This window comes from Triturus cristatus, chromosome 10 (genome assembly GCF_964204655.1).
Source record: "Triturus cristatus chromosome 10, aTriCri1.1, whole genome shotgun sequence".
NCBI lineage: Eukaryota > Metazoa > Chordata > Amphibia > Caudata > Salamandridae > Triturus > Triturus cristatus.
In genome coordinates, this window is record NC_140593.1 from 494619634 (window position 1) to 494633283 (window position 13650).

General features: G+C 47.1%; 1 protein-coding gene and 1 long non-coding RNA gene across 3 annotated transcripts in view; one reads left to right on the forward strand and one right to left on the reverse strand.

The window, feature by feature from the left end:
• The window catches only part of ZMYND11 (zinc finger MYND-type containing 11), a 785443-nt gene that overhangs the window by 703977 nt on the left and 67816 nt on the right, over nt 1-13650 (reverse strand). The gene's annotated exons all lie outside the window — the stretch shown is intronic.
• Nucleotides 1-13650, forward strand: part of LOC146789641 (uncharacterized) — a 66335-nt gene that overhangs the window by 26035 nt on the left and 26650 nt on the right. Inside the window, exon 2 of the long non-coding RNA XR_014970133.1 lies at nt 38-197. This is a non-coding gene — a long non-coding RNA (uncharacterized LOC146789641). The remainder of the gene's footprint in view (nt 1-37; nt 198-13650) is intronic.

Below are 13650 nucleotides of genomic sequence, written 5' to 3' on the forward strand. Positions count from 1 at the left end.
TGGGCTTTTTGCTTTTGTCTTCCTTTTGCCTGCCTAGGTCTTCCTGGTCCCACAGGAATATCTTCACATGGGCCCAGTGATGCACTATGTCCTGAACGTCTGGAGAACAGCATCTTGCGACATCCACCTTTTGATTCCTGTGCCGGCAGTGGTATGGGTGAACATGCAGCGGTGGTTAGATGCTCTTACTTTGTCTAGTAAGTGGTTCTTAACCAGTTGTCTGAGGACCCTGGGGGTCCACGACTTTGTTGCAAAATAAAATAATATTAAAATTAATAAAGTACAAATAAAAAAGCAAAATTTAAAATGTTAAATGTTTTTTTCTATATTTAGATGTGAATTAAACAAAATATTTCAACATTTGAGCATTTGTTTGGTGTTTACTAATTTATGTATTTTTGTGTATTGATTTGAAGCTCAAATCAAAGAAATTGCTTACGCCGGTGGTCCCCAACTTCCAAGAATGACTCAGTGGGGTCCTCTGATTCGAGTAATGATTCAGTGGGGGTTAACAAATGTCAAAAGGTTAACACTGCTGGTCTAGGACATAGAGTTTCTCCCTTATATGTTGGCCATCACAATGGATAGTAGACGGATAGGGTGCACAGGAACATCGTGAGGTCCCTCTTTGCTTAGGAGCATTTATTCCCCTAATAGGTGTATCATTCTTCCAGATTGAGGTAGCTGCCAGCAGTTATCCTGGTCCTGTGGCTTTTCTTCTTTCATGAGGCATCGTGTAGGGTTACTGATGAAGGACAATCTTGTAGCCAACAATTATGACATCAAGCAATGCCCCGGCATAAGATGGCTAAACAGCCACTATAATAGAAAATCTAACATACAGGAGCTACTCAATCATTTTGGGTTACATTTCCGCTCACCTTCTGGTTCCCGTTCTTAGTCCTAGTTGTAACTTTGTTGGGAATAAAAGTTTTTTTCTTTAAAGATTAAGCACTGACTGGACATTGCTGTTGGGTTTTATTTGCTGTGTCACATTGTGTTGGAGTTTCTAGCTCCTGCCACATAGTCGAGTAAGCCCAGACTGCTTCCCTTGCTTCTTGGAGAGAGCCAAAGTGTCCAACAGGAGTAACTTAGTTATCCATTTGCAGTAAATTTGTTTTGGTGACCTTGAAGCACCAGTGATCAATAAAACAACTTACCAAAGTTCTACCCAATACAACGTGGAAAGATGTAACTGTTTTTATGTAGATTCCTTTTGAGATCAGGATTTAAAACTGGATGCTAGTTTTTACAGTTGAAGGTATGCCCCAAATACTAGTTTCAAGCACCATGTCTCTGGGTTTCCAAGATGACAGCATTTTGCTTCGCAAATTTGATCTAAAATATGATGAAATATCAAGTCCAACTGAATTATGAACTACAAGAATAGCTGGATCTCATGAACATATACAGCAGTAGTGTGTGAACTAGTTTTGTAGAAGCAGTGGACTTTCTCTTCATCTTCCTGGAAATCCTCTTGGAAATTAAACTAGAAACACATAATTGTTGAGGTTTTTCACCTCTTTACTTGACCTAAGCAGTGAAGTACAAGTTACTTACCTTCGGTAACGCTTTTTCTGGTGGATACAATATCTGCCTGTGGATTCCTCACCGTGTGAATATCCCCTGCGCCAGCATTCCACAGAACTTTTTTCCCCAGCTCTCTACGCCGACGTGGACGTCCTAATACCTCTGCTCCGCTCGCGACTCCATATGACGTCACCGGAGCCATAAGAGGGCCACGTCGGCGTGATGACGTCCGTTCCACCCATTTTTTCCGTGCCTCCTAGGCGAACGGGTGGACCGACAACAGATTCAAAGTATACACAGTATACAACATTCAAACAAATATACATAGTACATATACAAAAAGGAAAGCTAAGGAACAACAGCATTTCCTATAAGTGTACCAGATAAAACATCATGTCAAGCAAGGCATCCTTTAAGGTATACAAAGGTGGACAACTGGGAGGCGGGTGGGCCAGTGAGGAATCCACAGGCAGATATTGTATCCACCAGAAAAGCGTTACCGAAGGTAAGTAACTTGTCTTCTGATGGATACATCTGCTAGTGGATTCCTCACCTTGTGAATAGATTCCCACAGCAGTCCCACTCCCGGAGGAGGGTGTCCACCTTCCTATACCAAAAAGTCCTGCAAGACAGAGCGCGCAAAATGGCCCTCCCTCCTCATCTCAGAGTCTAAGCAATAATGCTTTGCGAAAGTATGGAGGGAGGCCCAAGTCGCAGCTTTATAAATGTCTACCACAGGAACACCCCTGGCCAAAGCAGAGGTAGAAGATTTAGCTCTAGTTGAATGAGCCCTAATACCCTCCGGAGGAACCTTACCAGCAAGGGCGTAGCAGATCTTGATGGCCAGGATGATCCATCCGGATAGAGTGTGCTTGTGCACAGCTTTGCCTTTAGACTGTCCAACATAGCCCACGAAAAGCTGATCGTCCAAACGAAAGTCCTTCGTTCTGTCCAAATAAAAGCTCACAGTTCTTTTTGGGTCCAATCGGTGAAGTCTTTCCTCCTCCTTGGAAGGCTGAGGAGGTGGATAAAAAACAGGGCGAGTAACGGACTGCCCCAGATGAAAGGGAGTAACTACCTTAGGTAGGAAAGCAGCCCTGGTCCTAAGAACCATCCTTTCAGCATGTAAGGTTAAAAACGGGGGTTTTGAACTAAGAGCTAGAAGCTCACTCACCCTCCTTGCCGAGGTTATGGCTACAAGAAATACCGTCTTAAAAGACAAGAGCCTCAAAGGACAACTATGAAGGCGCTCAAAAGGAGACCCCATCAAAAAAGTCAGAACAAGATTAAGGTCCCACTGCGGCATTACAAAAGGAGTAGGTGGAAACCTGTTAGTAAGGCCTTTGATAAATCTTAGTACAATAGGAGATTTAAATAAAGACGGCTGATCTGGAAGACATAAAAAAGCCGATAAGGCCGATCGATAGCTTTTGACCGTGGCCAAGCACAGCAATGCTGAGCCAAGGAAAGAGCAAACTGAAGCACATTAGAAAGATGGGCTTTTAAAGGGTCAATGGATCTCTCTCCACACCATTTAACGAACTTAGACCACCTATATGAATAAATGGACTTGGTGGAGTGTCGCCTGGCCGATAAAATAACATCCACCACATCAGGCGGGAGAGAGAAGGAACTCAGGTTGCCCCGTTCAATCTCCAGGCATGAAGGTGCAGGCTCTGGAGGTGGGAGTGTAGAACCTGCCCCTCCGACTGCGAGAGGAGGTCTGCCCTGAAAGGGAGACGGAGCGGAGGGCGCGATGAAAGGTGAAGTAGATCTGTGTACCACACCCTTCTTGGCCAATCCGGGCGATCAATATAACTTGGGCCCAGTCTTGGCGAATTTTCCTCAGAACCCGAGGAATCAGGGGTATGGGAGGAAACGCGTAAAGGAGATGTGAGCTCCCAACTCAACTGAAACGCGTCCCCCAATGTCCTCTGCAACGGACACTGGAGACTGCAGAATGACGGGTAATGCGCGTTCTCGCGGGTCTATCCGAGGAGTCCCCCATGTCCGAAAGACGTGACGAACCACCTCCGGATGAAGCCTCCACTCGTGGTCGGCGGAGAACTGCCGTCTGAGACTCTCTGCACGTACGTTCAGCACCCAGGCCAGATGATTCGCCATCAAGCAAATCCGAAGATCCTGAGCCCAGGACCAGAGCCGTAACGCTTCTCTGCAGAGATGATACGACCCTACTCCTCCCTGCTTGTTGACATACCACATCGCGGTAGTGTTGTCCGTCAGGACTTTAACCAACTGACCGCGAAGGGAAGGGAGAAAGGCCTTGAGCGCCAAACGTATCTCCCGCAATTCCAGAAGATTGATATGAGACCATCTTTCCTCCGGAGACCAAAGACCCTTGATCTCCAGATCCCCCAGATGAGCACCCCACCCTAGGGTGGAGGCATCAGTTATTACTGTGGCCACCGATGGAGACAGATTGCCCCCCCACGCTCCACCAAGACAGGTCCGCTGCAGCCTCTCTGGAGATCCTGATCGACTCTCTGAGATCTCCGGTGTGCTGATACCACTGCCTGCGGAGGCACCACTTTGGCTTCCCCGCGTGGAGCGGCCATTGCGGGAGAAGCAGATGGTCCTCTGAGCAAAAACCCTGGCAAGGAGGGTAATGGGGAGGAAACTCCCGAAAGGGAAGGGCGTGCCCATTCTCCACAAGGTTTAAAACCCAAAGGTCCATCGTGACCGATTTCCAAACTCGCAGAAAGTGGGACACCCGACCCCCCCACAGGTCTCACATGATCTAGGATGGGGGATCTAGGGCTGCTTCCCTGAAGCTTCATTGGGAGCAGAGGAGGCAGAAGATGAAGATGGGTTGCGGCCAGAACCTCTCCGACCCCTTTGTCTTCCTCTATATGACCTATAGAGAGGATTCTGCTGCTGCTGTTGTTGCTGTTGAGGTTGACGGAAGGTACGAAATGAAGACCTCTCAAATCCTCTATACTTTCTGAAGCCAAATCCCTTAGCCGGAGTCGGTAAACCCAAAGACTTCGCAGTAACCCTGCTTTCTTTAAACCTTTGTAAGTGGGAATCGGCTTTCTCCCCAAACAGTTTTTCTCCATCAAAAGGCAAGTCAACTAACGTGGCCTGAACATCCGCAGAAAAGCCAGAAGAACGAAGCCAAGCTTGCTTCCTAGTGGCTATCGAAGACCCCATAATTCTAGCCACAGAATCAGCCGTATCTAGACCCGACTGAATAACCTGCCTTGCGGCAGCTTGAGTGTCCGTAACATCCTACATAAAAGAGGCCTTCTCTTCTTCAGGCAGCTTAGGGGCTAATAGCTTCATCGAGTCCATCAGGGCATGAACGTAGCGCCCCAATAAGCAAGTGGCATTAGTCGATTTAAGAGCCATGCTTCCAGATGAAAAGACCTTTTTGGCTGATTGTTCGGTCTTTTTAGAATCCCTATCCGCTGGTGCTTGAGGGAAGGCGCCTGACGATTGCTTCGAGCAGGAAGCTTGCACCACAAGGCTCTCTGGTGAAGGGTGAGAAGAAAGGAAGCCCTGAGCCACCCTGCATCTCCTTGCCACTTGTCTGGATACTGCAGGCGAAGAAAGAGGCTTGCGCCAAACGTCCATCACTGGCTCTAAAATAGCCTCATTAAAGGGCAACAAGGGCTCTACAATTGACGATGGTGAATGTAGGACTTCAGTTAAAAGGTTTGGTTTATATTCCGCAGAGGGCAACTGTAAGTCCAGCAACTCTGCAGCCTCTCTGATGACCGAATGATAAGGAGCCAACTCTTGTGGAGGAGAAGGCCTAGCAGAAGAATGCTCCCATTCTGGAGTAGTATCAAGTCCACTAGCATCCTGAATGCCTTCAAACTCATCAGTTGATTCACCAACCTCACCTTCCTCCACTTCCTCTCTGTATCGCTCCTCCTCCAAAATCCTCTGGGCCTCTCTTCGAGAACGGATCCCAGGACCCCCCGGAGGAGTAGGTGGAGCCGGGCGTGGAGCAGATGGAGTCGGCTCGGCGTCGAGGAAGGCTCAGAAGAAGGCAAACGATCCAGACGAAGCCGGGATGGATCTCCAGAAGGCGCCGGGAACTGCCATGAAGGAGCCATCAGCAAGAAGGGCATAAAAGGAGCTTGAGCATAATGCTGCGGCACTCCCAAGGTGTATGCCGCTGGACCCACGGGACCAGATGGGGCGCCGGATGGGAAGGCAGCCCTTTGAAAAACCCCATACATCGCATTGAGGAAATGCGTTGGATCCGCACCCGGAGTGGGGAATTGCGGGTATGGGTTTGACCCTGGATCCGGTCGAGGAGTATCAGGAACCGAAGCCGAAGTGTCCTTCCCCTGGCGCCGCAGGTTCAGCTGGCACCGGAGAAAGCTCTTCCTCCTGATCCGGATCGGCGTCGGAGGCTGGAGACTGCACTGGCACCGGTGACTGTGCCGGGGACCGCGCCGGAGTCCACTTCGGCGAAGGTGTCTTCTCTGGAGACATACGAGTAGGAGAAGGAAAAATAACTTCCTTGCTTCGACGCCGAGGCGACAGAGACCTCAAAGCCTTACTCCTAGACAATCGGCGCCGAGAGCTATGCTTCCTCTTCTTACGGTGTTTCTTCGACTTCAAAGAGTGTGAAGTCGACGACTTCGGCCTCGACTTCTCCTTTTTCCTACCTCTTCTTTCCTTCTTCGCCTTGGCCATGAAGAGTTTCGCCTCCCTCTCCTTCAGGGCCTTGGGGTTCATCTTTCTACAGCAGGAGCACTCATCCACATCATGATCTGAGGAAAGACACCACAAGCAATCTTCGTGGGGGTCAGTAATGGACATGTGGCCCCCACATTCCCTACAAGGTTTAAAACCTGACTTTCTCGTCGAAGACCTGGCTTATCCAGAAACAGTAACCCACTGCACGTCAACAAAATAGCAGGAGAGAGCTGGAAAACCGTTACGCGTCGACGGCGCGAGCGGAGCCGAGGTATTATGACTTCCACGTCGGCGTAGAGAGCTGGGGAAAAAAGTTCAGTGGAATGCTGGCGCAGGGGATATTCACAAGGTGAGAAATCCACTGGCAGATGTATCCATCAGAACAAATGACTTTGTAACAGTGTCTCATCGAGGTTCTGCTTACTCTGCTGGTGTGGAGCACGCCACAGCGTAGTCGTCAATGACCACGCTCTGACCTCTTCCATGTGTTTAGTTTCCTCCTGCTATTTTGAAACTACCCCAGTAAATAAACAAATGGAAGCATGGGAAAACACCATGTATAGAAAAACAAAAGGAAACATACAAGGTAGTGCACCACAACAGGGAGATGAACTACAGAATCTGATCACAGCATCCCATCGGGGTCGCAGACCAGCTGCAGTCAACAAACTCAGAATGTTTTGCTTTTTTCAGAACAAAGAAGATTGGTACTTCAAAAAAACAGAAAGATCCTCTGAGGAAGAACCACTGTTTCCTCCTCACACTTGTACATCTGTCAAAATTACTTGCCAATGCTTCTGTATTACACCTTTATGCGCGGGACGCTAGTACTCCCTGTCAAGACAGGTCTTGGTGAAAGAGAGACTCATATTGCCTACACCTCCGTTTTTAATTCTGAAGTGTGTTGCCCAGTGCCTCATTTGTATACATTATAATCTTTTGTGTTCCCTTATATTAGACTTGCAATTTATGTCGGTTTCCCCACGTCTGGGATTCTAAAAATAACCCGAGTTTTTGATATAGCTGGAGTGCCTGAGAAAATATCCAAAATATGACTTTTTTTGATGCTGTGCAATACAGTGTAGTTTTTTCCCCCCAAAATGACATCAATAAATGTGCTAAGAGTGCCATTTTCCCAGCTTTCAGAAATATGCAGGGAAGAGAAAAACATTGTTTGATTCACTATAGTTTTTGCAGTTTCCTAAGTGGTGGTCAGTATCTCCTATGTTTTACAGTTTCTACTTAAATTACGTTAAGAAAACACGTGAAACACGTAGGTGAACCCAGAAAGGTAAACATTTGTGAAAATAGTATACATTTCTTCAGCAAGGGCCTGTTCAATGGTTACTTTCAAGGATGAAACCTTGAACAGCTTACATGAAGTAAAAACAAAACATTGTGAATGGGGAAGAACGAACCAGGCCACAAGGTTTTCATTGGTTGTCTTTCATATTTAAGTATAGCTACAAAAGTATTATAGGGTTAAATCTGCCAGTGTTCCGACAGGTCTGCTCCGTTCCCCGAATTACCCAAAGGCAAGTATCCACAGTATTTTTGATTTTGGTATGGGTAAGAGTATTGAAGGTGCATAGCAGGACTCTTTGGTCTGAAGGAGTGTGCACCAAATGTGCCTTCCGTTTTTTTTTTACACGGAATTAATGTTCATGTGCCGGTCCATAGACTATTAGTGGTGGTGGCAGCATATCATTCTGAATCCTTCGTACGAGACAGGCTCTTCTTCTGTTACTGGTAGTACGGAAGAATAGATTACAGTGTGATAACCTGACTGTATGCAAAGAGTACCAGGTGACTATTAGCATGACTCTGTAAAGCAAAGTACAAGGTGGTGGCTGGTAGCCACCTCTCAGGTGAGGAAAGTGTATTGTTGAAATTCCTAAAGATTTAGTAAAGTCCCAGACACTATAGTGTGGGAGTATGGGGATAGGGCTCACTATAAGAACTATAGCAGTGGTCTTTCATCAGTGACCTGCCAGATTGTTCCTTTCTGAGCACTCACATTACGATAGATGGACGGAGGTAGAGAGAGTGGTCTCCTTTGTAATCACACAATGAACCAGTCTGTCAGGGCCTGACTCTCCTTGAGATGCTGTTTCCTAAAGGTGATTGATGGCTGTCAGGTGTGAGGACTTTTCTCCACATTGTGCTATTGTTTTGGGTGTGCTCTCTGGAGACACCCTTCGTCACCCCTGCTGCGGAACCATCACTGGAAGACCTACCCTGCACGGTGTCTGTTTTGGATTGAGTGATACCCAAACCATCAGAATGACCTCAAACTAATTCCAGAACAGTGAAAATATAATCATCATTCTCTGTCTGGAAAACAACTATAAAAGAGCACTTGAAACTTCCTAAAAGGATTTCAGGATTTCTCACTGACTGAAGAGATGACACTGCAGGGGACACAGGGCTGGTATTGCTGGCAGCAGTTCTCTTGGAGAGAAGAGGACATTTCCTGGAGGACTACAACTACTTGCTGGAGGAGAGCTGTGGGTCTGTCATGGAAAAAAGTCTACCTGTCCTGCTGACAGAGGGGATCAGAGGTACTCGTGCAGGAGGAAGACTGCCCCCATCTGTGGTAATCTGGAACTACCAGAAAAGTAGACTGGCTGGAGGGACATCACAGGAGCTCACCTGAGTGCTGGGGTGGGTCTCCCAGAGTGCCCATTTGATCTTGGCACACGGTGCTGCCACATTTCCCGAGACTGTCTGATGCCCGTGATTACCCTTGACCAGGAGGGACATTGCAGGAGCTGACTCGGGTGCTTGAGTATGTCTTCCTGCTTCACTCTGCCCCCCATTAACCTGGTGCATTGTGCTGATCGAGAGAAGCATGACTATCTCCTGTTATCGACCTCATACTGTGCTCTTGAGAACTGAAACTGATGGCACTGCCCATGACCTTTCAACTGCCTGGGTACCTAACCGACACACCAGTGATCTGTAGGTGAGATCTCTTCACCGTTTGTGTGGGTGGGATTTGTCTTTGGGTATTTATTGCACTACTAGAGGTTGCAGCAATTATTCTGAACATCTGGGATCTGCGGCCCCACCAGTAACAGCTATGGAGAATGCGGGGCCAAACATATACATTGCACCCAGCGTGGACCTTGCACCAGGGTTCCAGTGCACCAGAGAAAGTAAATGCTAGTTGAACACTACCTCAATAACACCTACAACATGAAAGGAGATTGGGGGCCAAAATTCGAATCGCGAAGTAACCTGGTACCCTTGCAAGACTGACCTGTGGGCTTTAGTTACATTAATCTGCTCACACTTCCCACCATGAGTTTGCACATATAATTTGGCTCATAGATTACCATTGCCTTACTTGTAATACCTTGATACACTCTATGTTGCTTTGCATAATCTATTTTTGTTATACTAAGTAGTTAGTGTAGAAGGTAAAGGATTAAACTGAACAGTCGTTATTGAGTTCTCTTGTTTGTTGAGTTTTGGTCTAACCCCACATTAGTTCTTTGAGAAGCCTGGGACTGCTAACCTTGCTGCCTTGAGAATCATGCGCTGCAAGGGTATACCTAGTGCTCATTTTTCAGTAACCAGAATAAGTCAAGCTCTGAGATGTGGTTAAAAGGCACAGCCATCTCACTTGTGACCCAGTAATCCATGTTTACTCATGGGCAACGCAAACGGTTCTGGCAGTCACTCCTCTTATTACACAAAACTATAATATTTGCAGTTTATCCGAATGCCTGCGATAACCTGAGCCAATACCTGATGAGTGTCTCACAATGATTCTCCATTGTTCACTTGGTAATAAAACTGAGCTGGAGGGTAGGCTATGCATCTTTGAAATGTACCCAAGAATTTGAGTTTAGGGATCAGGGTTATGCATTCCATCCTAAAATTTGGATTACTCATAGTGCCAAAAGGTTATTTTTGTTGACACTGACTTAGATTTGAAAACCAAAATTTACATATATGTTGGAAATATGATTTTTCTGTTTGGTCATTCCAACTTTTTTTTTTGCTGAACCCTTTGTGCACTTTACACCTGCTAACTGGTGGTAAATTGTGCTCCTCCTTCCAGCATGATGAAATTGGCATACCCCTGATTGGCTTATTTAATGGTCAGATATGTCTCTATTATATGGTACCCACAGGGTACTCGGGGTCTGTAAGTTAAATGTCATTGTGGACTGCACCGCTCATTGTGCCACCTACTTCAGTGACAACGCAAACATGACTGCAGATCTGCTACCAATAGCCTGTGCGGGTTTAAACTGTTAGTTTGACCTGTCAAAATAACCCCTTTTGACAGGCTTAAACCCTCCTTTTGAATATTAATAAGTCTCTTCTAAGTAGGCCTTACTTCCCATTAAGGCAGGGTGTATGGTATTTAAGATTAGGACATGTGGGACGGGAGGGAGCGGGGTGGTGGTGGCTTGCTGCACAAAACGTCAGTCGCTTAAGTGCGCTATTCTGGGCCAACGTAACATCCTACATTTACCCTGTCTTGCAGTGGCCATCCGAAACAACAACACCCAACCCAGCATTGCTGACATTTCACTGGTGCATAAGGGAAGGGGGTGAAGCAGCTGTAACAATTCAAAAAGGCCATGTGAAGATTGCCCGCTACGCCAGGGCTAGGCCAGAAGCGGCGGCATCGGCTGAGGAATGCCCTGGACCAACCAGGTGGAGAAGCCGGAGGTGGCATTGCTGCATGGTGCAACACTAGGTAGGCCTTGAGGCACTACAGGACTGAATAGAGCTTTGGGGTCCTGGAGGTGATAGGTACAGATGCCGGTAGAGCTGCTGGAGAGAAAGTGGCGGGTGGAGTCGGCTTGGGTTATGGCCCCACTGGCACTGTGCTTTTTCCTCGCATCCCTCCTCAGCTTGTGGGACATCAAAGGCAGGCTGCATGGGGCCTTGCAGTGACCCATAGAAGAGTTAGGGTGGATTGAGTCCTGGGAACTGGACCTTGAGGAGCGGTGCATGGCCCTTGTCCCACCTTAACTAAGAGGGGGCTCCCCAGAACAAAATCATGATTTTAGAGCCTGCCTGTGGGCTTGAGACATTGACTCTGGTAGGATTTTGGGCGGCAGTTGTGAGCAGAGGCTGGGGAGAGGTGGTGGCTCTCCTCTCTCCCCCCCAGTGCTTGATAAGTGGAGAGACTGTACTTCCAGTCGCCACAGGGTTCGTGCCCCACCCCAGATACCCCCTGGCCATTATGTCCTGGGGATAGGACCGTGGCACCCATCTTGCACTGTTACAAATGCAAGACCTGGAACTGAAGGGTGTTGTCACCAGTATAAAGCTGCCCTTAACGCACACCCCAAATAGAGTTTAATACATGGCAAATATCAGGCGGTAGACATGCACGCTAAGAGTGAGACTGAATCTTGCACTTTACACAAGTGATCAACGCTGGATTATGATAGCTGGACGATAATCTGAATGACAGGTGTAGTCCTCATCCTTCTGGCAGACCCCTTGTGCCATCCTGTCAGGGATCTGGCATGTCTGAAACGTGGCCATTTCAGACCCCTGCTAGCCATCAGTACATTTTGAATTACACTACGACCACAATTATGGTAAAAGATCAAACTCTCACGAAACAAGGGAAACTGAACAAATATGCCAAAGTAAAGCAACCTGGTGGGAGCTTCAGCACACCCTAAAATCAATGGCACGGAGTGGTGTGACAGGCATTGAGGGTGTGTGTTCCAGTACAGACACTATCTTTCAGGCTATTCAGTCTTCAAGCCTGGAGCTCAAGACTACAATTGGAGAGGTTGGTGCAGATGTGGCTCTTCTCTGACAGAACCTATAAAAAAACACATAACAGGGTCACTGAAACAGAGGGCTGTACAGACTTGCTGGAAGAGACCGTTATGAATTTGCAGTAAATGGTCCAAACTTTTAAGTGCACAGTGGGCGAAATGGCGGCCTGCATTGAAGGGGCGGAGGGCCACTGGAGGTGTAACAACTTTCATCACCTAGGCTTTCTGGAGGAGTTGAGAGGACTTGACCCGAACAATTTCTGGAAACCTGGCTCAAAAGATCAGTGCCGCCTTTTGATTTAACGAGCTAGCCATCCAGGCCCACAATAGCCAGACTATTGAATTATCGCAATAGGAACCTCATCCTCAGGGCACCGTGAGACCTGGGCAAGGTTATTTCTGACTCCTGTATGATTCTGATCTTTTCTGACATCAACGGGCTGGTGCAAAGACAAAGGAAGTCCTTTGAGCATGTAAAGCAAAAACTCTGCGCTTTGTAAATCAAATAAATGCTCCTTTATCCAGCCAAGCTAAAAAGCATCTTTAATGGAAAGTCTCTAATTTTGAACATCTGGACTAAGCATGGAATTGGGTGGAGGAATGTCCTTTAGACCTATTGAGGATTGAGCAGCATCAAGGTAGCGGAGAAGAGGCATATGGGAACATTTGGTCTCGATCGCGGCCTGCTCGGTTCCGGTGAGTGGTGAAGAGCAGCGTAACGGGCACTGTCCAGGTGGATTGAGATGAGGGCCTTGGGATATACCTTACAGACTCAGAAGATGGTGACCCCATGGCATCCACACCAGGTGGGACGAAAGAGGACAACCGCTAGAGGGTATAGTGAAAACCTTCAAGGCATTGTTCAACACGACAGATAGTATTTGCCGAAGTAGGAAATGTGTTAATCTTTCCTTCCTATTCCTTGTTGTTTAGGTAGTAATTAACTTTGAACAACAAATGCTTCTGGGGTGGAAGTATGGGGTAGTGGATATGGTAAGGTAGAAGGACTAACACTAATTCTGAATAAATGGACAGCATCTTTGGTCCTAGTTAATGTATGGCACACCTGGCACCCTGATAAGAGAGGTAACCCTCATTACTCGGCACCTAACCATATTCAATCTAGAATAGACTACCTGTTTACGCATCCTACCTAGAGGCCTCTCGGACCACAGCCCAGTTTATATAACTATCAATACTCCCAAAAGAGGCCCGAGTGGCATGTGACATATAAATGTCTGGTGGGTGAAGCATAGCAAAAATTGCAGACCTTCTACATGAAGCGGCCAAGGACTACTTTGAGATTAATACCCAGTCAGTGACATCCCCAATGTCATTCACCAATCACCAATTCTGTGGGAAGCCTTAAAGATGGTAATACAAGGCAAGCCCTTTCATAGGTATGCGGTAATGAACGAGACAGGGAACACAAGATCTCTGATTTAGATGCCATGATACTCTCCCTTGAGACGGCACCCCATCTGGGACGAAAAGTAGACAGCCGGTTGAAGATTTGCAAGAGAACCTCCAGCATAAGCTTATGGATTCAGCTAAATTGGCCTGGACTATGTCCAGTTACAGGATTTATGAACAAGGAAACAAGGCAGGGAAACTGCTGCAACTGGTTAGCTGAAAAGGAGGAAGGGGTTTGAATTGTCCTTTCTATTTATAATGATGGAAGACA